The sequence below is a fragment of the Onychostoma macrolepis genome, chromosome 09, assembly GCF_012432095.1.
Source record: "Onychostoma macrolepis isolate SWU-2019 chromosome 09, ASM1243209v1, whole genome shotgun sequence".
NCBI lineage: Eukaryota > Metazoa > Chordata > Actinopteri > Cypriniformes > Cyprinidae > Onychostoma > Onychostoma macrolepis.
In genome coordinates, this window is record NC_081163.1 from 12,599,715 (window position 1) to 12,627,362 (window position 27,648).

Sequence of the window (27,648 nt, forward strand, 5' to 3'; positions counted from 1 at the left end):
AAGCCAAAGGTCCCGAGTGTTGAAACCCTGAAGCATGAGACCACATTTTTCTCTTCCTTTTCCCTCTGCTGCTTTCTTCCCATAGGCTGATGGTATTAAATTGACTTTATCCTTGAAACATAATAATCCACAGAGTACTCTGACAAACCTACCGCCCCGAGCCCTCCACCTCTCCAATCCCACCCCGAACAAGCTCTTCCTGGCTTTTTATTCTGGATACAGCTGATTGTAGCAGCCAGGTTGAGGAGTGTGTTTTTATCGTGGTGTGCTGATAACAGAGCCAAACAATTGGCTGCATTGTTGGTCAGAGACGATGTTTTAGATTTGATTCTAACATCACCCCTGAAGCTTGTGGGGAGACGGAGCAGAGCTGAAATATGTGAGAGTTTCAATCCAGATCAGGCAGCAGTATTTTGGACGAGCCGTTTAGCACTTGCAAGGAGACCAGAAAGGAGTGAGTTAGAGTCTATTCGAGACATACTGAAGAAAATATGGACAGCTGGGTGTGAGTAGCTCTATAGGAAGAAAACAAGTTTAGGCGGTTGACAATATTTTGATGATGTTATACTGACCAAACACTATAGTCTTGCAAGTAATGTGAGTATGAACTGTTATCTTTGATGACATTCTGATCGATAACCTTTAAAAAATACCAGCCTCACACTTATATTCACTTTATCATATGCAGTATTTAACAGTGATTGACAATGCATAAATTGAGTAGCTTGCAGCAAAAGGTCTATGCAATTTAAATAGAAGAAAATATATTAACACTGTATGTTAACATTGAATGTAAAAATGCACTGTAAAAAAATAAAACAAATTAGTTTAATATGTTTTGCAAGAAAATACTGTTTTAGATTTTCTTCTTAAAAAATGTTATCTTTAATTCAGTGTTCTTTGCCATTCCCAATTTACTAGCAATTTCTGAGTGAAATTTGTTTCCACACCAATTTTTTTACTCTGCAGTCAGTGTATCTGACTCAATGCACCACGAAGTAGATCTTCAAGCGACTGTAATGAGACGTGTTTGTTAAACTACGATCTACATGGCAACAACCGTGTTGTATCTGTCGGAGGTCAAGCGTGCATGTAGCTTGCCAGCCGAGATGTGACAAGGGAATTTGAGTAAGAGGATCTTTCCTGATCATATCAGAGTTAATAGCTTGGGACCCATGGGAAATAAAATGCCTCAGCACAATAAGCTCAAATCAATACTATGAAAAAGAATTTATGAAAGATGCACAATGTGGCATTTCATCCTCCCATTCACAGATAAGCACCATGCTGACTGTCATCTGAGAAAGCTCAGATGTTTGTGGAAGTCTGGAGATGTTGGGAAGATCATTCTGATGGGGAACGAAAGCTGTCTCTGCTGCTGGTGTGCTGGTGGTCCCATCAGGCTTCTTAACTAGCTTAATCAGCAAGAATGCCTTGATAAAGAATCTTCACCTTTCAAGTTCTGCTGGTAAACAAAATCTTTGCCGTTCAAGTTCTCCTGGTAAACAGCATGGTTATAATGGTTAGAATAGCACCCAACCAGAACTAATTGTTCAAAATCAGCTGGCCCAAACTATTTCCAAGCCTAAGATGCTAAAACCAGGGTTGTGGACTTGATGTCTGCAGTTTATCTAAGAAACAACCTCTTCTTTAGGTAAAATTATTAAATTAATGTATATTTCTTTCTCTGTCTGACAGTACAATAGCATGATGAATTCAGGACATGGCAAAAGATATAAAGGTAGGGCAGTTTCTTAAATCTTAAAATATTTGATCTGTGCATATGTTTAATTAAAAAAGAGCTTGTAATTTATAATGAAAATGTCATAACTTGTTCCGATTTTAATTATTTAGTCTGCTTAAAAAATCCACTCCGTTTTACAATCCACTGCAAGCTCTCATTCAGGTCAGCCTCCACCCAACCAACAACTGATGGACTGAACCAGGTCTCCGTACATTTTATATTTTCCATTATCCATTCACTCGAATGTACATCATAATGTTGTTATACTTCTGTTACATCACGGCATTTTTTTATTAATGCAAGTAGTGTTACTGAAAAAAAAAAAAAAAATATATATATATATATATATATATATATATATATATATATATTTTATTTTGGGAGTCCCAAGTTCAATTGGTTAAGAGTCTGGTTGTAGGTCCCTAGTTCAAGAAATGTTGTCAACCTCAGTGCTAAAAGGCTAGACGGTCTACATTAGCTGATTCTCTAAAAGTGCTCATAGACATTCTGAACTCAACTTATTTGTACTATTTTAAATTAAACATTTAAAAAAAAAAACAAGACATACTCCCAAGGTACATATTCCCTCTGCAAACGTTCTTAATTAGGCCGTTCTGTGTGGAGTCTATCAACTCTTCTCACAGCTACTTCTGGCAGACAAAGCAAATCACACATTTGTTCTTGTTTATGAGGTCATTCCGCCTGCAGTCTAGTTTAGAATCTCGGCTCATCGCATGTGTTGAGAAAATAATCTATGAGGGTAGCGAGGGGTGGTTGTATCTTGTGGTCAAAGCCGAAGACCTAGCATGCTCGCAGTTGCTGATAGCACACATTAATTTGCTTAATGCGGACATGTATCATTTTCATCTCGCTCAACCATCCCCCTGAAAGTAGACCGGCAGGATTTCGCTTACAGTAAATGACCGGTTAAATGTATGCCATCCGCATTATTTTTTCAGTCTCCGGGTCTCTAGTGTCATTCGGACATGGCCGACTCATTTAGCATGAATACAGACAAGCTTTTATGCCGCATCCTGCAGTTGATCAATCATGCAATTAAAAGCCGTTTCAAAACAGCAGCGTTTTTTAATTTCATCCGGCTTTAGCTAAAGACGTGGACTGCGTCCATTTGTTGAGGGTGATTTATGCACTCATCTTAAGAAGGAGAAGTCACTGATCTGCCGGCTCATTAAGATTAATTAGTGACGGGCCTCAGAGTGGCATGGCTGATGAAGAGGCGCTGGAAATGGCCAGCACTGCCAAGGTGAGGTGAACGGCTCTTCAGGCTTCTCTCTCTCTCTCTCTCTCTTCGCTCTCTCTTTTCACTTGCAGCCTGAGGGTTGTGATGGAAGGGGGGAGGGACTGAGTAAGGAAAGGGAGAAGGGAGGCGCACCATCTGTAGACAAGTCCCTCAGCAGAGTTACCAGTCACCCCCATCTGTCACGCTGTGTCCCCCCTCATCCCCCTGGGCCAAGCTATTCAACCACTAACAGAACCGGCACTGGACAAAGATCAGGAGCTCTCCAGCGCACAAACACTGACCCTTTAGTAAAACAGACCTAAATGAAACATTGGCATACAGACAGGTAGAATAGACATAAAAGAAATTCAGGGAATAGTTCACCCAGAAATGAAAAACCTGTAATTATTTACTCATCCTCATGTCGGTCCAAACCTGTATGTTGTTATTTTTAAAGTGGAAAGGAAAAGGAGAAATTCTGAATAATCTTTCATAGTGATGTTGGTCAAGCACTCAAAAGGACAAAAAAATACCATAAACAGTCCATATAATTTGTGCACTTTATTGCAAGTCCTGTGAATTTGTAAGCTTTATTTCAATTATATAAAATATAATAATACAAAAACATAATTCTTGACAACAGTTTAAGTATTAACAATAATAATATAAATATAATAATATACTATAATAATAATATAAATATAATAATATATAATATATATATATATATATATATATATATATATATATTATTTTCTTATATATCTCTGTGTGTGTGTGTGAATTTGTATAATGACATGGGTATGACATAGGTATTACAACGTGAAGGACACTTTCGGAGTCTCCGTGAGTCAGAAGTCTTTAAAAAATATACTAAATATTTTTTTGGGGCTTTTATTTTTGAAAATCCAAAATGTACAAAGTTTACTGTAAGGGGTAGGTTTAGGTGATAGAAAATACAGTTTGTATAGTATAAAAACCATTACATCTGTGGAATGTCCCCATAAAACATGGAAATACTGTGTGTGTGTGTGTGTGTGTGTGTGTGAGAGAGAGAGAGAGAGAGAGAGAATTCAGGTTAATTAGGACATTTTTCCTGGTCTCAATGGCAAAAAGTGTCCCAGTTTACCTAAAAATTACCCTATGTAATATACATATTTTAATTACTTTGTCAAATGACAACAGGTTTTTTAATTTATTTTTATTTTTAATTTTTTTTCATAAATGTAGCTGTGCTATACCTGTTTCTGAAGTTCAGGAAAAAGTTACCACCTCCTTCTCGCTCTCTCTCTCTCTCTGTGTGTATGTATATATATATATATATATATATGTGTGTGTGTGTTAGTATTAGAAATTGTGTGGAGCTCATTGTAACAGTAGCAACAATCAGGAAGTACCTTAGGGCAGTGTCTGTTGGAGAGGACCCAGGTTTTGAAGGGCCAAATGACTGCCTCTCATCTCCAACATGTCTCCTTTTGTTCCAGCAGCCTAGCCACCCCCTGTTAGAGACCAATGAATTCAGAGTCTTCACTTTACTTCTCCACACCACAGAGATGTGGACTGGACAACCTTGTTAGGTGACAGAGGATACTACTGCCCTTCAATCAGACCGCCTGTCAGTGTGCATGCTGCTGTTTTCCTGAGGCTGTGTACATTCAAGCTGTCATATAAGGTGATTCATTTTACATGTGCTCATAACAAAAGCTGACATCTGTGGTAAGCGGGGGGGGAAAAGCTAAGGTCTGTGGTCATAATCGCAGAGTGACAGCTAATAATATGCCTTAAATTTAAGCTTCACAATTGCATGAGGAAGCAACAGGGCTCCAGACTGCATAAAATGGGCCCTTTTCACATTTCTGGGGATCCCAGAAGTGGAAGTCACCATAAACGTTTTGCTTTTCTGCTTGCTACAGTAGCAGAAAAACAATCCACAGTAGCATTTCTAGGACTTTACAAAAGAGAAAAATATTGAGGTATTGATTGCATTGATCAGAAGAGAAAAATGTCATTTGCCATCACTCCATCAGACGTTGTGTTAGAAACACCAACACAGTATAATGTTAATAAAAGGCTCCATGATGCAACAGGCAAAATACAAATTTGCACTAATAATTATTTAAATGTAACACACAGCACAGGCTGTCATGTCTGATTCATGAACATATGATTCCAAAGAACCGATTCTCTGTGATGAGCCTGTCAAGTTGTTTCAAGAAACTCTATAGAAAAGTAGTTCTCAACCTTTTTTGACTCAAAGGCCCGTCATTGCCCAATAAAATTTTCTATGGATTATTTAGGGGAAATTGTTTTCTGATTTTATGATATGTTGTTTTTGCATGTTGGGTTAGATTAGTTTATTTTATAAAAAATATTAATGCCCTCTAGTGGGTCTCAGCCCCTGGCTGAGAACTACTTGCTTGAAAGTTGTCTGTTTGAATAGAAACACTCAATCAGTGAATCATTCAAAGCCATTACTGAGGGCACACGGATTCCTTACTGGACTGCAAGGCAGTGTTCAGTTAAGTCCCATTTGAAATTAACCTGGAAGTGTTAATGTATATATTTGATTTGTGAGACTGAAAATATATATATTTTGCTCCTAAATATTTCATTTCTGGAGGCAGTGGTTCCCAAGTAATTTTTTTTTATTCTTTTTTATTTTTTATTTTAATAAATTGCCTCTGAATATATAACAACTCTCATTATAGAACATCCACTCTGTGGACTGAGCCACTGGATACAGTGTGGACACATGATCATGAATGCTATCATTTAATATTAGAAACATTAATGATCGCATGCATGGCATAAGATAGCAAGCAATACTGAGGGGAGGAAAAAACGAAGCAAATGGCCCATTGCCTTTCAGCCATGCTCCTTTCAAAAGTTGTTTTCCTGAAAATTAGGCAATTGACTAATGGTGTAAAATGCTGTTAATTAGCTGTACAGAAGCCCAAACAGGCTTTTTTGCCTGTAACTAATAAGAAATCAATTAGCTAATGAATTGGTCATTAAGTGAAAAGCTAATCTTAGCCAGGGTATTTTTTAATGATTTTGCCTATGATCCTGTCTAATTGCCGTTGTCATACAGAGCTCTCAGCTTTCAGCATGGCTAATGAAGCTTCATTAGATCATAACTGGCACTCTTGGAAGATTTAGAGGCAAACCTGCTTCCCAATTATTTTTAATTGCCAGACATTCGCACAAACAAGCGCTGCACCTTGCAGAACAGGAGAGGAGATCTGGCAACGCCGGTGTCTCCTTCATTACTTCATTTGAAGCGATTAGAGCCATGTGCAGGGTCGCCGTTACACTGTTGTTTTTTTCCCCTAATCTAAAGAGCCTCATCATTTCAAACCTGTGGGTTATTGTGCTCTCCGTCACTTTGATTTGCACCCAGCAAAAAGCTGTTTCTTCCTGCTCCACAGCTGGGGCTGTGTCACTCACACAAACGTACACACACACAGAGACACACACACACTGTCTAGATTTATTTCACTTATACATGTCATCTTGCAACAACAACAAAAGACGGTGCAGCCATGCGTAATTTAGAGAGGACAAGAGCCTGTTTTTATTTATCAATCGCCTGACCAAGTTGTCAGTTGTCAGATGCTTCTGCTCGCAATGTCTTTTTCATGGTTAATAGTGAACCTTCTCTTGACATGTTTTTAGTTTGACCATGACCATAACCCTGAATAATATGAAATATATATGAAGACGACAGTATACAGATATTTTGTTGTTGTTGTTGTTTTGGGGGAAAAAAAGCCTCTTATGCACACCACAGCTGGATTTATTTGATCAAAAATACAGCAAAAACAGTATTATTGTTTTTTTTTTTTTTTAAATGCATTTTTAAAAGAACCATTTCTATTCAAAATAAATGTAATTTATTCTTGTGTTGGCTACATTCAATTTTAAGCAGCCATTACTCCAGTCTTCAGTATCACATGATCCTTCAGAAATCATTCTAATATGCAGATTTGGGGCATTTGTTTCTTATTATAATCAATGTTGAAAACATTTGTGCTACTTTCAGAATTCTTTGACTAGAAAGTTCAAAAGAACACCATTTATTTGGAACAAATATTTTGTAACATTGGATCATTATACCGATATTTTGTAACATTACAAAGTGGCATCCATGTAGAATAAAGGTATTAATATATTTTTTGAACTGTTTTGTGTGTGTGTGAGTGTGTGTGAGAGAGAGAGAGAGTGCATGTATATAATATGACACACACACACAGAGGCTTTTTCTTCTTGCTACAAGCTGCTGAAGAATATCACAATCTAACATAAAACAACTAACATAAAAATTTGAATTTATAAAAAATTAAAGCTTTTTTTTTTTTAATTTAAATCTTTATTTTATAACAGTTGGATTCTTATTCCTAGTGACTCTTTTTCAACAGATATCAAATATCAGCATTATGGTGTGTGCCATCGTTTCCTTTACACAACAACAAACACAGTGTGAGCCTTGAAGTCTGATTCGTGATTCACTCTATGAACCGGTTCTTTTTAATGAGTCAGTCAGAAAGATTCATGGAAAACCCTCAAGCACTGAAATTTAATGATGTATTATATAAAATGTATAAAAATTTGAACTGTTAAAAAGGATTAAAGCAGTGCTTGGATTTCAGTCTCTTTTCTTTTATAACAGTTGGACTTTTGTGCCTCGTGCCTCTTTTTCAACACTCTTTCCTTTAAAAGCAAGGTGCTGAGTGCTTGCTATTTCAAACCCTAGACCAAACAAGGTCACAATTGTTCCACTCCAGGAGAACTTCACTACCCAGTACTCTCTGCCCACTTCTGAATTAACAAATATATATCGGGTGAGCACTAATTCGTCCCCTCCCAGCAGTCCGACTAATATGTGTCTAGTGACATGCCAAAAAAGCATGCCTTCAAGGCACTTATTCTTGGAAAATGAGGGCAGTGGTGTGTTTTAGCCAGTGTGTTGATTTATAGTGAAGCCAGCTGACTTGCCCTCACATAGAAGAAGGGCGAGAGAGAGAAAGATGGAGCGTTTTCACCGAGTGGCTCGTTTTTGATTGGGGATGAATGGAACACCAGATGTCCATCAATATTTAGTAGTAAACATCACAAACGTGCATCACAATGTGGCAGATGAATGAGTGGTGTGGCAAAGCACTGTGGGTTAAAATCTGCCAACACCTCTCTGATATGCTCCAACTCTGCAGGTCTGCTCAGAATGATTGACAATGTGTTTTGTAGTTAAATCATCAGGGCATGTATTGTTACGTGTTTAAAACATTTCATTTACAGCATGATTATGGCTTAGGTGAGCTGTAAGCATTAATTTTATCACACAGAATAATCAAATAACGCAAAGGAAGCGCTGGTAATGAAACGATCTTACTGTGATTAGGACTTCTGGAAGGCCTCACTGGCTTAATCCAAAATGCTCTGACTTGAACAGATGATGCATCCTAATTGACCGGTGCAAACAAATTTTGAAGGAAAGGTCATAAATTAAAAGTCTGTTTCATATTGCATTTTGCTCTATTTCAAACTCGATAAACTGGATTAAATCAAATTACGCCATGCATAATTTAACTTACGATTCAGGGGTGAGCATATGTTCATTCATCCGATTGAATCATTTGAAATGTACACAGTAGGGCTTTGGAGCAGCCAATATGGCAGCTGAGATTGTGTGTGTGTGTGTGTGTGTGTGTGTGTGTGTGTGTGTGTGTGTGTGTGTGTGCGTGCGTGCGTGCATGTGTGTGTGTTTGCAAGAGTGCATATGTTTGCACAAATATTAATGTCCGATACACTGAATATGTGGCAGGCAGTATATGGGACATTTTATATTAAATTTTGTATTGATATATACACACACAAACCTATAAAAATGGTTTACCTTCCCTTACTTTATAAATGTCTCACCACTGGCATATCTTTTCACAATTGGCAGTGGACCAACAATTTTGTATCTGCTGAATGTAAACCCAAAACTACGATTCTAGGTGTGCAGGCTGTACTAACATTAAAATAAACACTTTTAACAATTTAAAATAAAATTTGATGGGTTATATATTATTGCTTTCTAATAAAATGGAAGTCTATCTATCTATCTATCTATCTATCTATCTATCTATCTATCTATCTATCTATCTATCTATCTATCTATCTATCTATCTATCTATCTATCTATCTATCTATCTATCTATCTATCTATCTATCTATCCATCTACCTACCTATCTATCGTTCTATCGTTCTATCTATCGTTCTATCTCTGTCAACTTACAACATTTTTATAGAATTTATCATTTATAATTAATAATTAGTAATTATTGTTTATATGTAAAAATGTTTAAATTTGTCTATTTAATATTTACTAATTAAATGCTTATATAATTTGCGAATAAATTAATATTATTTATTCATTTTAACAATAGTTTATTCACACATTAGATAGATAGATAGAATTCTATTTTATTAGGATGCAATAATATATAACCCATATAATAATAACCCATCAAATTTTATTTTAAATTGTTAAAGTGTTTCTTTTGTTAATACAGCCTGCACACCTAGAATTGTAGTTTTGGGTTTCCATTCAGTAATAATTTATAATAAATTAAAAATAAAACCTTCATTACGTTTACAGAAGTTTTGTAAATTAACATTAACAACTTTTCAACAAAACATAACTTGAATGAAAATGAAAATGTTGTCATTAATCATTTATCCCCATGTCGTTCCAAACCCGTAAAAGCTTTGTTCGTCTTTGTAACACAATTTAAGATATTTTGGATGAAAACCAGGAGGCTTGTGACTGTCCCATTGACTGCCGAAGAATTAACACTGTCAAGGCCCAGAAAAGTATGAAAGACATCGTCAAAATAGTCCATCTGCTATCAGTGGTTCAAATGTAATTTTACGAAGCAACGAGAATACTTTTTGTACGCAAAGAAAACAAAAATAATGACGTCACCGTAGCCCCATTTTGGAGAGTATCCGCTGGACGCAAACAGCGTATGCTTTTCTGTGCCAGCAGCACCACACACAATTTATTATGAACAAACATGAATAACTCTACTAATAGTATATCTGTGCAATTTTGTCAACATAGATAAATAAGTTGTAACAAATTGTTAATTCATGACACCTAATGCATTAATTAATTTGAAAGAATGGAACCTTATTGCAAAGTGTTACCAAAGTTGTTTTCTTTCTCTCTCTCTCCTCAGCTCTCAGTTAAAGAGTAAGTACATCATCTTAGTCTGTTTGTCCAGCCTACTGGGGTCTGGACATCTGGGCCCAGCAAGATATACTCACACGTTCACATGCACACACTCTCACACACAAACACTGGCGGGTGGAACACTTTGCCTGGAAGAGGCCAGTCCTCCCTTGCAAGTATTATGTAAATTGAATTTGTTAATTCAGTGCCCCTGTCTCAGGAAAATCTGCCAACAACACCTGCCACCGTTTCAAACGCAAGGACGCAGATTCACAATGACACGGTCTTCATTAAATAAACAAACCAGGTTCCCTATAACAGCATTTGGTGGAAGGCACCATCAATTCTTATACATTTAGATCACAGCAATTGGAAATGACACTGGGGAGCTCTATCAGCCTGTCTCCAGACACATGGGGTGAAGAAGACAGGCTGTGCGACTGTCTGCGCATGCTTTGTGCTTCTCGCCTCACATAGCTTAAGACGATGACTGACGTATTTTTCAGCCACAGTTCCACTATCAAAGAAACTCTTGTGGCCTTCTGATGCATCATCTAAATTTCATAAAGACTCGGGCGACCAGAGCCCCTCTACAGCACGGCACTACCGGCAGTGCACTGTCTGTTTGCCTTTAACTTCGACACCCGCTCTTTGTGCTTGTCTATCTCCTTTCTCCTCCACTTATATTGCCCTAACAGGATCAAGGAGGATCACTGACGTTCGGCATTCTGCGCAAGGAAGTCGAAAAGGTCCAGCACGCCAAGGGGGATAACAATACTTACCAGTACAATATGAAGTTTCTTGCGGCAACTGTGATTAACGCTACATGATAAAATGAACAGACACGTCACTGTTTAAACACTGTTTTTAATTTTTGAGCTGGTTATATTGTTCTTTGGATATTAAAAAGTTCTTGATGTTACATTTATAGGTTCTTCAGATCAGAGGGAAAGTGAAATCTTTTCTGAGACCAGGGAGTCTTGTAACACCGGATGGGTGAGTTGTAGCAATATCAGTTTAGTCAATTAGACTTGAGCAGCAGGGGTGAAATCTCTATATGCATACATAGTTGTAAGACAATAAATATAAAAGATTTTTGTTGCAGAATACAGTTTTGAGGTCTCAAATTCTGTTTTAATTCACAGGATCAGTGATCCTGCTCATGAATGCTAAATGACACATTAGTCATCCGAATCAGCAGGTTGTCTGATTTAATTTTATATAAAATATCCACACAAGCTTTTTTCAGCAAGCAGTCATTAAATTGTTATGTTACAAAAGATTTCTTTTTCAAATAAATGCTGTTATTTTGAGCTTTCTATTCATCAAAATCCTGAAAAAATAAAAAATAAAAATCAGTTTCCACAAAAATATTAAGCAGCGCAAGTGTTTTCTAGATTGATCGTTCCTCAGCACCAGATCAGCATATTACAATGATTTCTGAAGGTCAAAGTAATGGTTGCTGAAAATTAAACTTTGCTATCCCTAGAATAAATTACATTTTTATATATAATAATTGTTAAAAAATTATTTTAAATTGTATTTTTTCCACAATATTGGTTTTTACGGATTTTTATTTTTTATTATTATTTATTTTTTGTTTATTATTAAATTAAAGCAGCTTAGGTAAGTATAAAACACTTATTTAAAAAAAAAAAAATCTTACGAACTTTAAACTTTTTAGTGATACTGTATATAATGTCATAACACTCAAATGAACATACTGGACACACAAACATACTTTATATAGACAATTGACATAATAACAAGAGTGACTTTATTTGCTGTAATAAATGGAGGTTGTATAATTATTGTTTTGAAAAGAAGTAGGCATAACAAAATGTTATTTAGTTGTGGTTTGTTGTAGCCGCAGCACCCTTTGTACTTTCCACTAATTTGTTAAATTGCGTAGCAGATAATACATAGCAGTATGGGAATATTACAGGGTATATGTCAAATCTGAGACAAATAAAAAACATTTAGAGATGTTGAAAGAAAACAACTCTCCTTGGTCTCCCTCATCTCCCTTATAGATGCTTTTCTGAAGAACCACAGAGCATAATAATAATCCCCCTATGGGATCAGGCTGTTAAACACACTGTTATGTTCTGTTTAGACTGATAAAGAAAATGAGAGAGACTGTAAAGCTGTAGCAGGTTCACACGTTTGTGACTTGGCTTAACACCTTCAGCCAAAGCTGTGAAACTATGAGCTGAGGTTTGCTGTATGGTTTATTTATTAGCATTGGCGGTGTCTTTAAACATGACTCTCTGGAGCAAGGGACAGCCAAGACATCCTTAATGTTTTTACCAAATGGAGCGAACAAACCTTTGAAATGGCAGGGATATTAACACTCGCTTAACAAGAACTAATGACAGGCTACGGTGCTCAGAATTAGACAATTGCAGCTTATGCCGTTTTGAGGATGTGGAAACACTGCATCACAAACTCTTACTTTCAAAAGCCTCCAGTGATGTCTAGAATAATTCACAAACTCAAAATTGTTTTCTGATTTGGGTGTTGTGTGGATCATTTAAAAGTTTCTTTTAAGAGTTCGGAAATCAGTAGCCCAACATGCCGTATTTATTTTATTATGAGTAATTTTTGCAAACATGCATGCCTCTGACACCTCATTCTCCTAAACCCTGTTTTTTAGTCTTCGGTACTTATGAAATCTAAACACCTTCCTGCAGACGTAGCAAAGTCTTCCATTGACACATTCTTAAATGGACAATTATGGAATTAAACTAGATGCCAGAGCTTTTAGGGTCATCAGCTCATGATAAATCTGAAGGAGTCAAATTGATCTAAACTGCAACGTTCTCAGTCCGTCTCATAAACAGCTCAGTCCCAATAATCCACGCTGGCAAGCTCAGTTACACTAATGGAGCGGTACAGTGTGTACAGATGGTTAAATCAATCATGTGTAACTCTCATCTCATAAACATTAGACATAAACATAATGAGAGAGCTGCAGGAGAAATCGTCCTTGCTATAAAATATCTGTTCATATATCGCTGTAGTGTGCTTGTTTGTTTGGGCCTGGTTTGGTAGGATTCGGCAACGGGGCCTCATTTAAGCATTTTTGCTGCATTTGTTTCTGCATAAACGTACAGGAATGTCAAGACATTTGACAGGTTCAGCAACATTCATTGCAATTAAAGGTCAAATGACATGCAATCGGAACGAGCTGAACCATCAGCCGCTGTTATAATTTTGAATGGGATTTAACAGTTGCAGCACAAGTGGATGCCTCAGCATTTGAGCATTTCCATAAGCGCTCGCGGCTGTCTCGCCATTACTATTTTTAAATGCACTTGGGCTAAATGCCCTGTCACATCATTTGCGTTTTTGCCAAATGCTGCAGCCATTTCCTAAAGGCCATATACTAAAACAAATGCCCATTACCATGAAGTCTGCCTCAATGAGCGAAACTTTGAGTCCTAGACTGAGATCATTGACAGCTTGATGTGAAGAAGGTCAATTGGAATAACAGGTTTGTGCTTTATTACGAATGTAGCGCCTGTGTTTTGCTTTGAAAGCGGGAGTAGGGAACATTGTGTCTGAGAAGTCAGGTAGCAACCATCCGTGCTCGGTAATGAGAAGGATATGCCGAGCCACACATGGCCCAAACCTGTGATTAAGATTAATCTTTTCGGAATATTTTTAACCGGCCGCACAAGTGCGCTGGGCTGACCTGGAGGCAGAAGGGCCAGGATATGTTTTGTATTAAGTTGCAATTAGAGGGTCATTTTGTTGTATCAATATGTCTGGGTATGCAGACATATGGCTGTAACTGAATTAAGGTATTGTTATAATCAGGCAGAGGACTGGGAATTTTAGCTCATATAGGAATCTTGTGTTGTATTGTACACGCCTCACGGCATGTTGCACCTACCAAAGCAAAGGATTTGTACATTTGTTGTTTACATAAGACATCTTAGGTGTTTCATTGACATTTATCACTCTCCGGGGTATACAAACTTATACAGAATACTCTCATCTAGTGAGAGCGATTGTCTGATTATACAGTTATTCAGTATTGTTGATTAATTATCTGATTTTTGGCAATTTTTTTAGATTATATCTAGCTCATAAACAAAAAAAAACTTTTGATTGTTACAGTGAATTTAAAGTACATGTGTAAAATAAATGTAATGGTTTAGACAGTATAGGGTGCAAAAGTCTAAGACCAATGGAAATGCTTTTAATTTGAATATAATAGTATTAGCTGTTTAATCTTAATCTGTAGAATTTCGTTCTCATTTTAACTTCTGAGTTTTTTTTAGAATACTGTACAATGAATTTAAGTACATATTGTGTAAAATACATTTCCAAAAGTCTGAGACCACTAGTGAAAATGCTTGTACTTTGCGTTTTTGAATGCAACCATTATATATTATATTATGCTATTTTTATTTGAATGTACAATCTTCAGTGTTTATTTTCATTTGGACTTCTCATATGAATCATTTCAAGGTTGAAGTTGGAATTTGAATTCTAATTTTTTCAATGTGGTCTTAGACTTTTGGTATATATTGGTATATACGCATATATTACGTTTAATATGCAATGCAAGTACACTTTGCTCTCTAGATATCGTGTTAAATGCGTAGGTGTTACTTCTCACAGACGTTGGATGCTCTGAAATTTCACTTTACATGATATAAGTTTCCAGCCGCTCAGCCGTTGCCCTTTCTTAAATCACCTCATCTGTTCTCGTCTGTGGGCTGAAGAACTAATTACAGCCGAGTTTAATGTGTTGCAGTGTACGCCCCCTGCAGCCCTGCCGCCTTCATGTGAATTGGCCATGATACATGGAGATACACACGGAGAGCAGCTGTCATCTTCTGATCCCTCTCAACACAAACACATAAACACACCCGGTTAAATATTCTTTAGTGTAATCTGGCGTGTCAGTCAGTCTCTACCTTTACAAAGGTAACATGCATTAATGTCAGTCAGAGGGAGTCCCAGAAGCAGGCCTCCCTGTAGCCACCTCACTTTTAAAGTTCCAGCCGTGCCACACGTCACAGCCAGTATGAAGATACAAACAAGATGGCAAAGCGCATCAATCCGCCACTGACTCCCTCCACTTTGATCTAATTCCACGCTTTGCTTTCTGCTGCATGAAGCTGTCAGATTAAGGGCTGTTGTGGAGCCCGCCGTGGCTGTTGAGGCTGACAGCCTGTGTGATGGATTACAGACAAAACAAAAGGGTTATCACCTTCACCGCCAACATTTCTATCCTCTTTGAGAGATCGAGGGAGGAGAATGCCTCTCTGTGCCTCTTTGTCAGATAGCATGGAGGGGAAAGGCGTGCCGCGCTGGAACTCTTCCTCCCCTCCTACGGTTTTGGGTCTACAGTGCATTAGGTCCTCTTGAGATGGACCTGCTCCTCTCAACATCCACAGCTGCTTGTGATGCATGTGCTGAGAGCTGAGAGTGATATTAGACACCTGGATTTCAGCTGTGTGTGTCTGTGTGTGTGTGAGAGAGAGAGCTTTACCAGGCCTTTAATGAGGAAAGAGTCATAACCTGTGACTCGAGAGTGGTCAGTAGTTCAGCTAATTTCCTGTATTGGTGATGAAGTGGTCTGGGAGAGAGAGTTTTGCACCGTGGGATTGTGAGGTGGAGAAATAATATCACTCAGAAGCGTCATCTTCATCTTCAAGTGGATTTTTCAATGCAGGCAGTTTGATCATTAAATTCCATGATTATTGCAGTTTGTTTGAAATGTTTGACTGTAGCTGTGGCATAAATGACCTGCTCACATAATGTTTTAGATTTGCTCATTATAATGCATTTGCGTATTTGCTTAAAACTGAAAATATATAAATATATATTGTCATCAATCATTACAAAAGAAGGTACATTAATAGTATGACAATGCATTGTGATCGCTGAAGTTGATGCAATTTGGAAAAAAAAAAAAAAAAAAAATTAATGTGAACATAATTTTCAAATATAAAGGTAAATGGTTAAATTTTTAAATTATATACCTTTATTATATTATATAAAGTTTAGGGTCTATTTTTTTTACTCTCTTATTCAGCAAAGATGCAGCAAATTGACTGAAAGTGACAGTAAAGGTATATTTATGTATGTATTATTATTATTATTATTTATTTATTTTTTATTTTTTAAATGCTATCCTTTCTTGAATGCTTTAAACAAAAAAGCATTCATGCTTTCCACAAAAATATTAGGCAGCATGACACAAGAAATGTTTCTTGAGCACCAAATCAGCATTGCTTTCTGAAGGATCATGTGACACTGAAGACCGTAGTAATTTAGCTTTGCCATCACACTTTAGGAATAAATTATGTTTTAAAAATATATTATTATTAAAACAGTTATTTTAAATTGCAATAATATTTCTGTTTTTTTTCCTGTATTTTTAATCAAATAAATGCATCCTTGGTAAGCATAAAAGACTTCTTTCAGAAATTAAAAATCTTTTTAAAATCTTACCAAGCCTCAAACCTTTTAAACCCTAGTGTACCGTTATATTTAGTGTGTGTATGTGTGTATATTAAAAAATATAGCTTGGAAATTGTACCAAAGTACATCTTTATTTAAATGTTTTATTTGCCACTGGTACCCTCTCCAAAATAAGGCGTCTCTGCCTACGGTAAAACCTTGTGACTCTGTCATGGCTTCACTCCTCCAAAGCTGAAACAACTGTCTCAGATATAATCTGCTGACAGGATGTTGCATAATGCCATGTGTGAAAGGGCTAGGATCGAGCTGAGAATGATTTAGGTAAGGCAATTCTGGTGGTCTGTCTCACTTTCATGAGAGCATTCATTAGTCTTGAGAGAGGCTTTCTTCTCCTGTCCTCCTTCAGGTGAGACATCTGTTATTTAAAAAGAGCAGCGTTTGAAGAGCAACGAGAGGGGAGGAATTGTTATTCCATATTGTTGAGCCACTGACAGAGAGAGCACAGTGTTTTAAAGTACCAGCGCTGAATGATAATGACAGAGGGAGATAATGAAGGCATTTGATGTGACACGTTCACCAGAGAGATTCAACAAAGGCAGTCAACTGCATTGACGAACCATATTACAGGTCAGTTTACCACACACACACACATACACACACACACACACACACACACACACACACTCACGTTCACTAAAATCAGACAGCTACATTTATGCAGAAAAGCTGCACTTTCTAGTTATGAGAACCTTAAAATAGCATGCTGGTTTCACAGCTAGTCTCCAGTGAGCAGAACATTAAAAAATATAGTATTTTTATATTTTTTAGTAGAATCCGGCTATACTAGTTTACTTATGATTATATACTGTACAGTATAAGGACTACTATTTTTTTTTTTTAAATAGAAACTATAACTATAGTATGCTACATTGTCACATGACCTCACTTTGATTTAACAAATCACTTAGCAAGTAGTTTCTATTTATTGATTAATTTGCATCCAATTTTGTTCAATACTTTTTGACACTGATCAAATAATCAAATTTCCAGTCAAGAAAGCCACGTTCTTCATCTGGGCATTCAATTTGCATACTGTGCAGTATATACAGAATATAATTAATATGATGAAGATGAATTTTGCTTGCAAAAGAAAATGTATGAACAGACTTTTTCTGGAAACAACAGTGAAAAGCAACCCCCACTGGTGAAGTCGCCTGAGCAATTGAATGACAGATGTGAGGTAAATCTGGGCTGTGCTCATTCTAAGTGATGGGGAGATCACAGTGAAACAAGCCAGGTGTTGTCATTGCATATAACAACACATAAAAACACATTATCCAGCACAAATGTCCTGTCTGACAGCTGCATTGCTTATAATCTGTGCATTTAAAAACACACTCCCACTTACACTCTGCATATGCATATAAATTTTTGCTTGGGATGGAAGACTTAAGGAGGTCTGGAATATGTGTAGGTGGGTCTTGTCCAGTAAATGCTGAGTATATAGTTAAATTTGGTTATAATCAGAATTAGTCTGAAGTATTTCAATACTTGTAACACTCTCAGGAAAAAAGTACCTTCCTTACTCCTAAAGGTTGCGTACTATTACCTAAAGTATACATATTAGTACATTTTAAGGGTACTACCTGACTACCAACCTTTTTTTTTTTTTCTCCTGAGTGTAGGCAGTACAGTATTGGTATAGTCAAAAATTCTGGTTCAGGGATTTTTCTAAACACTTGAATCCTAAATTTACCTAAAATTTTAAGACAATCATTTTGCTGCTTTGCAAGCACTGATATATCACACAATGCAAATCTATTTGTTCCTTATTTTATTTTATTTTATTTTATTTTATTTTATTTTATTTTATTTTATTTTATTTTATTTTATTTTATTTTATTTTATTTTATTTTATTTTATTTTATTTTATTTTATTTTATTTTATTTTATTTTATTTTATTTTATTTTATTTTATTTTATTTTATTTTATTTTATTTTTATCAGCAGTGCAATAGAAAAGTCAGGGGAGGCAATTGCAACCACCTGAGCCTCCTCAAACATATTTTTAAAATGAACATAACAAAGCTGATATTATTACCTTAACTCTGATAATATCATATTAACTTTGTTTTAATTGGTTTACCCATTAATGTGCATAACTTGGATGCCATATGGTGCCAAATATGTGTCTATTTCACACACTCAATGAAAGTGTGTGAGTTGTAATCACTGTGCGAATGTTAGTGGAGTCAGAAGTGTTCTTATTATGGGGACATAGTACCGACGTTTTGCAGATAAAGCGTAACATCAACTTCTTATCTGCCTAATCAGCCACATTATACAGTACAGTATGCCACTGAATTGCTGGCCAATTGCTGGAGTTGTACAACAGTCAGTCACTGTTTAATGATAACGTAGAAATGAATGGGAAGCGTTGTAAACTGAATCCTACCGGTCGCAAAAATGTTTGTGACTTCTCTTGTAAATATGGTGTAAAATTTGGTGTAAAAATAGATCAATTCAAAATGAATGTTTAATGGCAAACATGTCGTAGATTAGCTGATTGGCTGTTTCTTCATAAATGCAGTTTATTCAGGACTTAAGTCTCCTATAATAGTTAAATAACATTTTGTGGAGTTTTATTTTGGAAATAGTAATATATATTGTCTCTCAATTTGATATAAAGGCAGAAAAGTAAAGCTACGTCATGATATTTGGTGCAAACTGAGCAATTCTGAAAAGTATAGCTTCTTTCAGCAGCAGGTCTTGAAAGCTGTCCATGTTACAGTATGTCCCGCTGTGATCATAAAACAGGAATAATTTCTCAACTTCCCTAAGCAGGGGTCTGTGTTCACCGAGGCCTCATTGATCCACCTCTCCTCTGCCACTCTCTCTCTCCTCTTCTCCTTCTCGCCCCTTCCCCTCTTGGCTGGCTGTGAACTCCAGCTGATTAGCACTGACGGGTCCTGGCATCTCTCCTGGGAACCAGAGCAGTCTCATGACTGCCTTTAGATAGAATGATCTAATGGGGTCACACTTTAAGTCAAGAGTCTATTAATAAGAATCAATAAATATGCCATAAGAGATGCAGAAGATGACAGCAGACACCGGAGCATTGTAATGAAGGCAGGAATGGCACGAAGCTGCAGGGTCTTGGCAAGCTAACAAAGTGCCGCGAAATGTATTCCGCATCACAAGGGTGTGCGTGCGTCCCTGCGCACATGTTCCTTTGGCCACACGTCATAGAGCACATCCTGAGTTCCTGCACCGCTCACATCTGAGCGTGTGGCGTTCCTGTGTGTCGACCCAAACTTGTCTATGAAAACTTTAAGGTCTCTACTGCATGTAGTCTATGCAGATGAGATACTTGTTAACTTGGTGTCCCTGATGGCTATTTAGGTCAGGTTTTCTAACATGTCATTAGCAGATTTATAATGATTGTTAATGTAATACATCCAATAAACTTGGAAGTTGAAAAGCTGCATTTAGAAACCCATTAAGCAGCTTGACGAGCAGAGTTTTCTATCTATCTATCTATCTATCTATCTTTACCAATTGATTTACTTTCATGTTATGACTGATAATAAATAGCCAATAATAAAATTCAATACTACAGTACTCAACATTTGAAGTGGATCAAAAAAGTTCATCAAAGTTGTCCTAAGACGAGAACTCATTTTGGTTTTAGGTTTTAGGACAACTTTGATGAAAGGTCTTGATCCACTTCAAATGCTGACTACTGTATTTTGTTTGAATAAATTAGGCATTCAGTCATTTTAAATGCTACAATTGAATTTAGGCATCACGTTATGATGTACAGTATAAAAAATAGTTATTAAATTATTACTGTTCTTAAAGATTAACTGAGTATTAGATGACTAAAAGGTAAAGGGAACATGAGCATGTACAATTAAATGTCCAATGTCGACTGATACTGATCTCTGATATTGTATGATAACTGATATATATTTTATATCCCTATCAACGATGTGCATACGCTTCAAAGAGCAGGAGTCATCAGCGGTTGTGGTCTGTTTTCCATCTAGCCAAAACACTATAGCATGGCACTCGCAATGACAAGGTCATGGGTTTGATTGCCAGGAACATGAACTGATAAAATGTATATCTTAAATGCAACGTAAGTCGCTTTGGATAAAAGCATCTGCCAAATGCGTAAATGTAGATGACCTCAAAGGTAACCGACGTGGATTAAAAGCCACAAAATGGGGTCTTTAAATAGACTTAGGCTACATGATCTGTGGTTTAAGTGGATGTCATTGTTCCCTGGTGGAAACAAAAAAGAGTGAGTCTTGAAGATCATTGAATAAATGGGATGTATCATGTAGGAAATAATTCAAGCCTGGACTGTAAGTGCTAGTAAAGAGATGATGCTAATATAATGAAGACATCCTCTCAGACAGACTGTTGAGTTATACTTCGCTGGTTACAGAGGGTGTCTCTTAATTTGGGGTTTCAGTGGGACAGTGAAATAAATCATGCCCAGCTGATGTGTGTTTTCCCCACGCCCCAGGGAGTCTGGGTAATTGAGCATGTTCACTGCAGCAATATAAAGGCCTTTTAACAGGGTGATAAAACTATCGGTGCTGCTGTATTCTGAGCTCGGTGGGAAGTGTTGGCCTAGTCAAATGGAGCTCTTAAAATGTGCGTCCAAAAATTGTATTAGAGGTTCTGTTACTGATCAAAAAATAGGGTCATACAATCAAAACAATTCAAGACATTCCTGTAAATGGGGGAAAACAGTGTGTTGCGTGCTGTAAGTGCTGCTGGGAGTGACTGTGGGAGCGTGGGGGGTGTCCATGTGTGTGTGAAAGAGAAAGAGCACGAGTGTGTGTGTGGACCACAGGCATGCATGCCATGTTGAGTCAGTTGAGTTGCCATACATTGGGAATTCGGCTAGCCGGAGCATGCTCTGATGTGAAGCATATGATATTACTTAGGTAGGCATGAAAGCAATCTTTTTAATATCAGACACTTTGCTGAATGGAATGTCAGGGTCAGTGGAGGTGAGGGCCAGCCTAGCGGTAGAACAAAAAAACTATAAAATATTAATAGTCCCTGCCCATTTCTTATAATGGCCACATTAAAGCTTGTGGTCAGTTATTACAAATGCCATATAAAAAGGTTGTGAAACTTAAATGTGTGTATAATTACAGTAGCTCTGTAGAAAAGCAGTTACAGTATACTAACCCTGTAAACGCTGATCGGTGTAAAGAGTTGGTTTTGGTTTTGCAATGATTGAGGTGATTTGCACACAGTGTTGTGCTGTATTTACAATTGAGATTGCCTTCTGCATTCCAGTTTTAAAATCTTGAATTTGATTTACGGTAAAAAAAAAAAAAAAAATTAAAATGACTCATTCATGTATTGAACTTTGAATGTTGGCTTGGCAAAACCTTGTTTGAAAGTTGAAAGAAATTTTAAAAGGCCAGAAATTTGAAAGTGGATGGATGGATGGATGTTTGAAATGCCTCCTACAGAAATTTGTATTTTGCTTATATATTACTTCATATTTAATAAATTATCTTTCATGGACCAGGTTGGAGAAACATTTAATTTCCCAAAACGCATCAGCTGTGTTGAATATCTTTTGTGTGGGAAAAAGCAAACATTGTAGGGATACCGTGAAACAGCTACATTCATATAACAGCCAATCAAATTCAAAATTCATTTATCTGAAGCACTCGTATAGTTTGTATTTTTTAGTTTATGTATAGGTAAAAAAAAATATATATATATATATATATATTTATATATAAAATATATTTATAGTCAAAATCTATCAGTAGGATAGTTGTGCATAGGTTTATATTGTTTTACTTCATTGCTGTATGCCTGTATTTATGTAGCACCGTGGTCCTGTGAGGCATGACATTTCGTTCCACTGTATGCCCCCGCATTTAGCGGAATGACAATAAAGCGCAACTTGACTTGACTTGATGAACTTTGAATGTTGGCTTGGCAAAACCTTTATTTAAAAAGCTAGAAGTGTGAAGGTTTATGGATGGATATGGCATTCAAAGAAATTTGTATGTAGCTTATGTGTTCCATCATATTTAATAAAATAACTTGCATGGACCAGGGTGGATCAGCCATGTTGCAGAATTCATAAAATTCCTTATCCTATGATTCCAATCAAAATTCCAATTCAACTTCCTGGAGAATATGGCCAATTCAATCCATGAAAGGGAGCCAATTCTTTAATTCAGAATTCTGTGTAACCCTGTTACCACAGGCAGCTTAATGTAGAACTTCTGACTCATTTGAAGTGCAAAGCATCTTAAAGGTTGACAGATGGGAAATTCAGCTTTGTGTATAATTGCCCACCTGTCTGTCATAACAATAGTGGGAAAAACAAGACAACAAACAGTGCAGAGAACCCATAAAACAGCTACATTCACCTAACAGCCATGTTAATTAACAGGTCTATCATAGGTGCTGGATAAACAGAAACAGGTTTGTATCGGGCAATGGGTAGCTATAACGTGTACATGTAATTGCGGAGCTCCAGTGCAATGTGTGCAAAAGATATGCCCTCTCCGTAGCTCTGTTGCTCTGTTCTGCTGCGCGCACTTGTACCAGTGTTCTGATGTGATGAAAATTCATGATGCGTGCATGTTAACTACATTACAGAGTCTCCCGAGTTCCTTGACATGAATAAAAAAAAAAGGCCTCATCTTGATGCCTAATTATTTTTGGACTTGACAGCCTTGTAGCGGCCAACGCGTTGTAGGTCACAATGGTTTCATTGGTTTCCTGAAAAGATGCGCAGCGGTAAGCAAACCCATAATTGCCACCCATAATGAGGACATTCCTGGTACACGATGGCCTATAAGAACCTCAAGTGTACTCATGCCTCTATGTTTTTCTGAATTCCAAACATTTCTGTGTTGCTTTGAGACAATCAAGCCCCAGCTGTTGTTTGTTGGACGTATCAAAGGGCCATAAAGCCAGAGTTTATATATAGGGCGTTTACCAAAAAAAAAATCCTATCAGTTTTGATTATCTCTCTCCGTGCGACTGCTTTCTTAGGTTTATGATAATGACGTATAAAAATATTCTTTACCACAGACTCTTCTGAATATAAGCACATGCTATTAACCGATCTGGCAGTGCACAGATTCATAATGAAAATAGCTTCTACTGGTGAACGTGGTGGTTTTAATTCTGAATGTTGTTTTTTTTTTTTTTTTTTACAGAGGCAGAATGCAGAGTGAAGTATATGACGGACGCCTGTGGGCATTCAATCACAGAGGATGAGGTTTCCCAGCACAGCCAGCTCAGCAAGGCCCATGTCAGTCACATGGCTAATGACCGTTTCAGTGACGGCTTCCTATCAACGTAATAAGAAGCACCTGTTAGCGGCGGAGCCCAAACTTGGAGAAGGGTGTAATCAACCCCGGGGGACTGATTGAATCCTTCCTTCTGACGGTGGAGACGCGCTTCAGCGCAATGCCGCCTCCACCCAGGGCCACTGGAAAAGGATCTTCCCGGATTACTCGAGGACGAGCACGCCGGATGAGCCTTATTGGTTTGTGATTGTTCCACATTAACCCTCTGATTGTTCAAGAAGACATTATTAAAGGCTTCCTGAGAGAAAAATTGCAATCTTAATCATCTCTCTTTCAGCATGACGACTGTAAACGTGACGTAAGGGAAGCCTGCGGAAATATCCGCGGATGGCTCCTGGTCGATTAAGGCCATTGTGTGATTTCATGTCTTCCTAAGCACAATGAGCAATGAGATTAAGTTCAATTTGGACCTGCGCTTGGATTTCCCCACCTCCGTCAAGGCCCGAGCCCCCACCATGTCAGCCTGGGCCCACTGGGAAATCAGTGATCTCCAGACAGGTCACCGCTGGCCCATGTATATATTCATGGGTTTAATCTCACATCATTTCTATGGCATGGGGAAAAGAAATGCATTCAATTTACACTCTCTCCATTCGCCTCATACAGTACACACAGGGGAGGCATCCATATGTGTGTCTAACATGCTAAGGATTCATTCGGTTAGCACAAAACGTTTTGGGAGGCAGAATCCAGTTTGTGAAATTCAGCCTGTATGCTTTAACTCAGAGCGGAGCCTCAGTGGGAGACTGCTGGTTGGAGTGGAAGGCTTCAAGTTGTCTCCGGCAGATGCTGAGTGTGTATTAAACAGATTAATTATTAAAACATGCTTGACAGATGAAAAGTGGGACCTCGGGCTAAAGAGAGAATGTTTATTCTTCTGCCATATACTGTAGTCATTTGGCTCCCGCTCACAAGTTATTGGGCACCTTGTTGAGGATTTGAGGGCTCGGTGTCATATGTGCGACGCACAAACCGTTTGGGGCTGTCCAGACCAGCACGGCTCTGATGGAAAATATGAGGCCCTTTATGGACCTGATTTACTGATTCAAAGGGTCTGTCTGTGGGTATTGCGTCTTGACGTGGTGACAGGATACTATAGTCCTCTCAGGTGCGATGTATAGATTGTTTAAATTGTTTGCACTATAAATCTCTGTTAATGATTTACATTTATGCATTTAGTAGATGCTTTTATGTGACTTACTTTGCATTTTGCATTTTTTCATCTAGCCAAAATAGCTACAAGAAGATATTTTTAAGAATGACGAAGAGCAGTTTATGTCCATGGATGGATAGACATTCCACGAAATATCATCTTTTGTGTTCCAGAGCTGAAAAAGTAATACAGATTTCGATTTTTGATGAGCTATCCCTTTAAGATGGTAGAGTGTAGTTTTTGAATGAAATCTTTTTTTGTTGCTGCTGATCTCACACACTACTGCAGGAAAATAAGCGGGAACCGGAGGGAAAACAACCTCTTTTGTTGGTCTTCATGATAAATTTTGCATGCATATTAACCAGCAGGGATGGCTGCCAATGTTCTAAACAGTGGTGATTGCGTTTTCTGTTTTATAGAAAAAAAGGGGAGATGTATTGCAAGTGGCTCTCTCTGTTGTGTTTCGAGGCCAAACCAAGCTGCATCTGGCAGCGGGTCTGAATGCCACCTGCTCCAACAAGTCCCTGAGCCTTTCCTCCAAAACATGTGACCATGCAAATTGGGAACAAATTATTCTGTCCGAGAACGGAGCGTTTGCTGCAGCAAAAACGATCAAGAAAGGGCCCTTCTCCCATTAGACAGCGAAGACATGCGGTGGCAGCCACCGGTTACCTGGCCTCCCTGTTGACAGGGCTGTTGCTGATGGCCCCCAGCCCCCCTGGACCCTGGGGAATGGGCCTCAGATGCAGATGATCACTATTAGGAGCCGGACAGCCCTCCCCTCAGAGCGATTAGCATTCCCCTGGCGTGACCTACAGGTGTAGCCCAGATTAAGTGAATAAATTCATCGCCCTGAGGATCACTGGGCCTGACCCCTGCTGCTGGCGCCTGAATTAGAATGTGTTTGGAGCTCACGGGCACGGCGATGATTGCAAGCTAAACATGGACGGCGGCAAAAGAGGGGGAAGGAATGATGTCGATGGCTAAGGTTTATTTGCAAAACAAACTGTTTCATTAGATTTCTCACCCATCCAAGTAAGAATTGACTACATCTTTTATTTCGCCGCTGTGTTTGAGTCTTTGTAGGGAAGGGGGGGATTCGAGTAATTCAGGCTCATGTTTTGTTTCCTGTAATTTAATCTGAAACTAGCTTGTTTTTCTTTCCCCATCGGACTTGCCAGTTCTGTTGACATTTTTCCTGTTATTTGTATACTGCAAAGTGGTCCATTTTTCCCCCATCAAAACCGCTTTTCTCAGTATGTGTCAGGATGTCTTTTGAATTTACCTTCAGCTCCTGACAGACTTTAGAAAGGGGCGCGTGTACACAGACGAGGGGAAGATTCCTTTGTGCCCTGAGCATTTTCGTGAAGGCAGAGCCTGGCTCAAAGGCTGTCAACACAAACACTGCTGGTTTGCTCTCAGTTGCACTCCCTGTAAAGGTTGAGCAGTTGAAACACACATGGGTTAACACCATGCTCATTATGTACTTTTTCATCTCAGTGTTGATCTTATTGAAAGAAAAGTAGCCAAGGAAAAGAAACCATCACAGTGTTCCCAAAGCAGTGGTATAGGTTTGATGTAGGGGTATCACAATGCAACATTTCATGATTCTTTAAAGATTTCAATAGCACAGCAAATAACTAATATGCTAACAATATGCTATATAACTAATATGCTAGCAAAAAAGGCATGTGTGTGTGTGCGTGCGTTTTTTTGACATGAGGACATACATTTGTATAATGACAAGGGAATGACACGGGTATTACAAGGAGAAGGTGACTTTTCAGGACATTACCCCATGTCCCCACTTTTCAAAACGCTTATAAATCACACAGAGTGGAGTGTATTGAAAATCTGAAATAGCACAAAGTTTCCTGTAAGGGGTAGGGTTGGTGTAGGGCAGGCATCCTCAAATCTGGCCCACTCCTGCAGAGTTTAGCTCTAACCCTAACCAAACACACCTGAAAATGCTAATCAGAGTCTTCAAGATCATTAGGAAATCACAGGTAGGTGAGTTTGATCAGGGTTGGAGCGAAACTCTGCAGTGGATTGGCCCTCCAGGGAAAGATTTGAGGAACCCTGGTGTAGGGCAATAACACATACAGTTTGTACAGTATAAAAACCATTCCGCCTATGTCCCCACTTTTCACAAAAACAAATGTGTGTGTGTGTGTGTGTTTATGTCTGTGTGTGGATTTTTTTTATTATTTAATACTTTTATTCCACGAGGATTTTAATATTTTAAATGAATGCTGTTCTTTTGAACTTTTTATCAAACAATCCTAAAGAAAAAATATAATTCAATAAAATAATATCGTCTAACCAGCATATTAGAATGATTTCTGAAGGATCATTTGACACTGAAGACAGGATTAATGGCTCCAATAATCTGTAATAATATTTAACAATATGATTATTACTGTATTTTTGATCAACTGAATGCCGCCTTGATAAATATAAGAGACTTCTTATAA

The 27,648-nt window shown here is 37.8% G+C and overlaps 1 long non-coding RNA gene across 3 annotated transcripts in view; it reads left to right on the top strand.

Moving 5' to 3' along the window:
• The window catches only part of LOC131547481 (uncharacterized), a 117,864-nt gene extending 93,353 nt beyond the window's left edge, over positions 1-24,511 (top strand). Inside the window, exons 1-4 of one of the 3 annotated variants that reach the window (XR_009272947.1) lie at positions 1,716-1,741; positions 4,469-4,656; positions 23,869-24,200; positions 24,299-24,511. This is a non-coding gene — a long non-coding RNA (uncharacterized LOC131547481). Of the gene's footprint in view, positions 1-1,715; positions 1,742-4,468; positions 4,657-23,868; positions 24,201-24,298 lie in introns of those variants that run through there. The other 2 variants (XR_009272945.1, XR_009272946.1) reach the window with 2 other exon arrangements.
• The last annotated feature ends 3,137 nt before the right edge of the window (positions 24,512-27,648 follow it).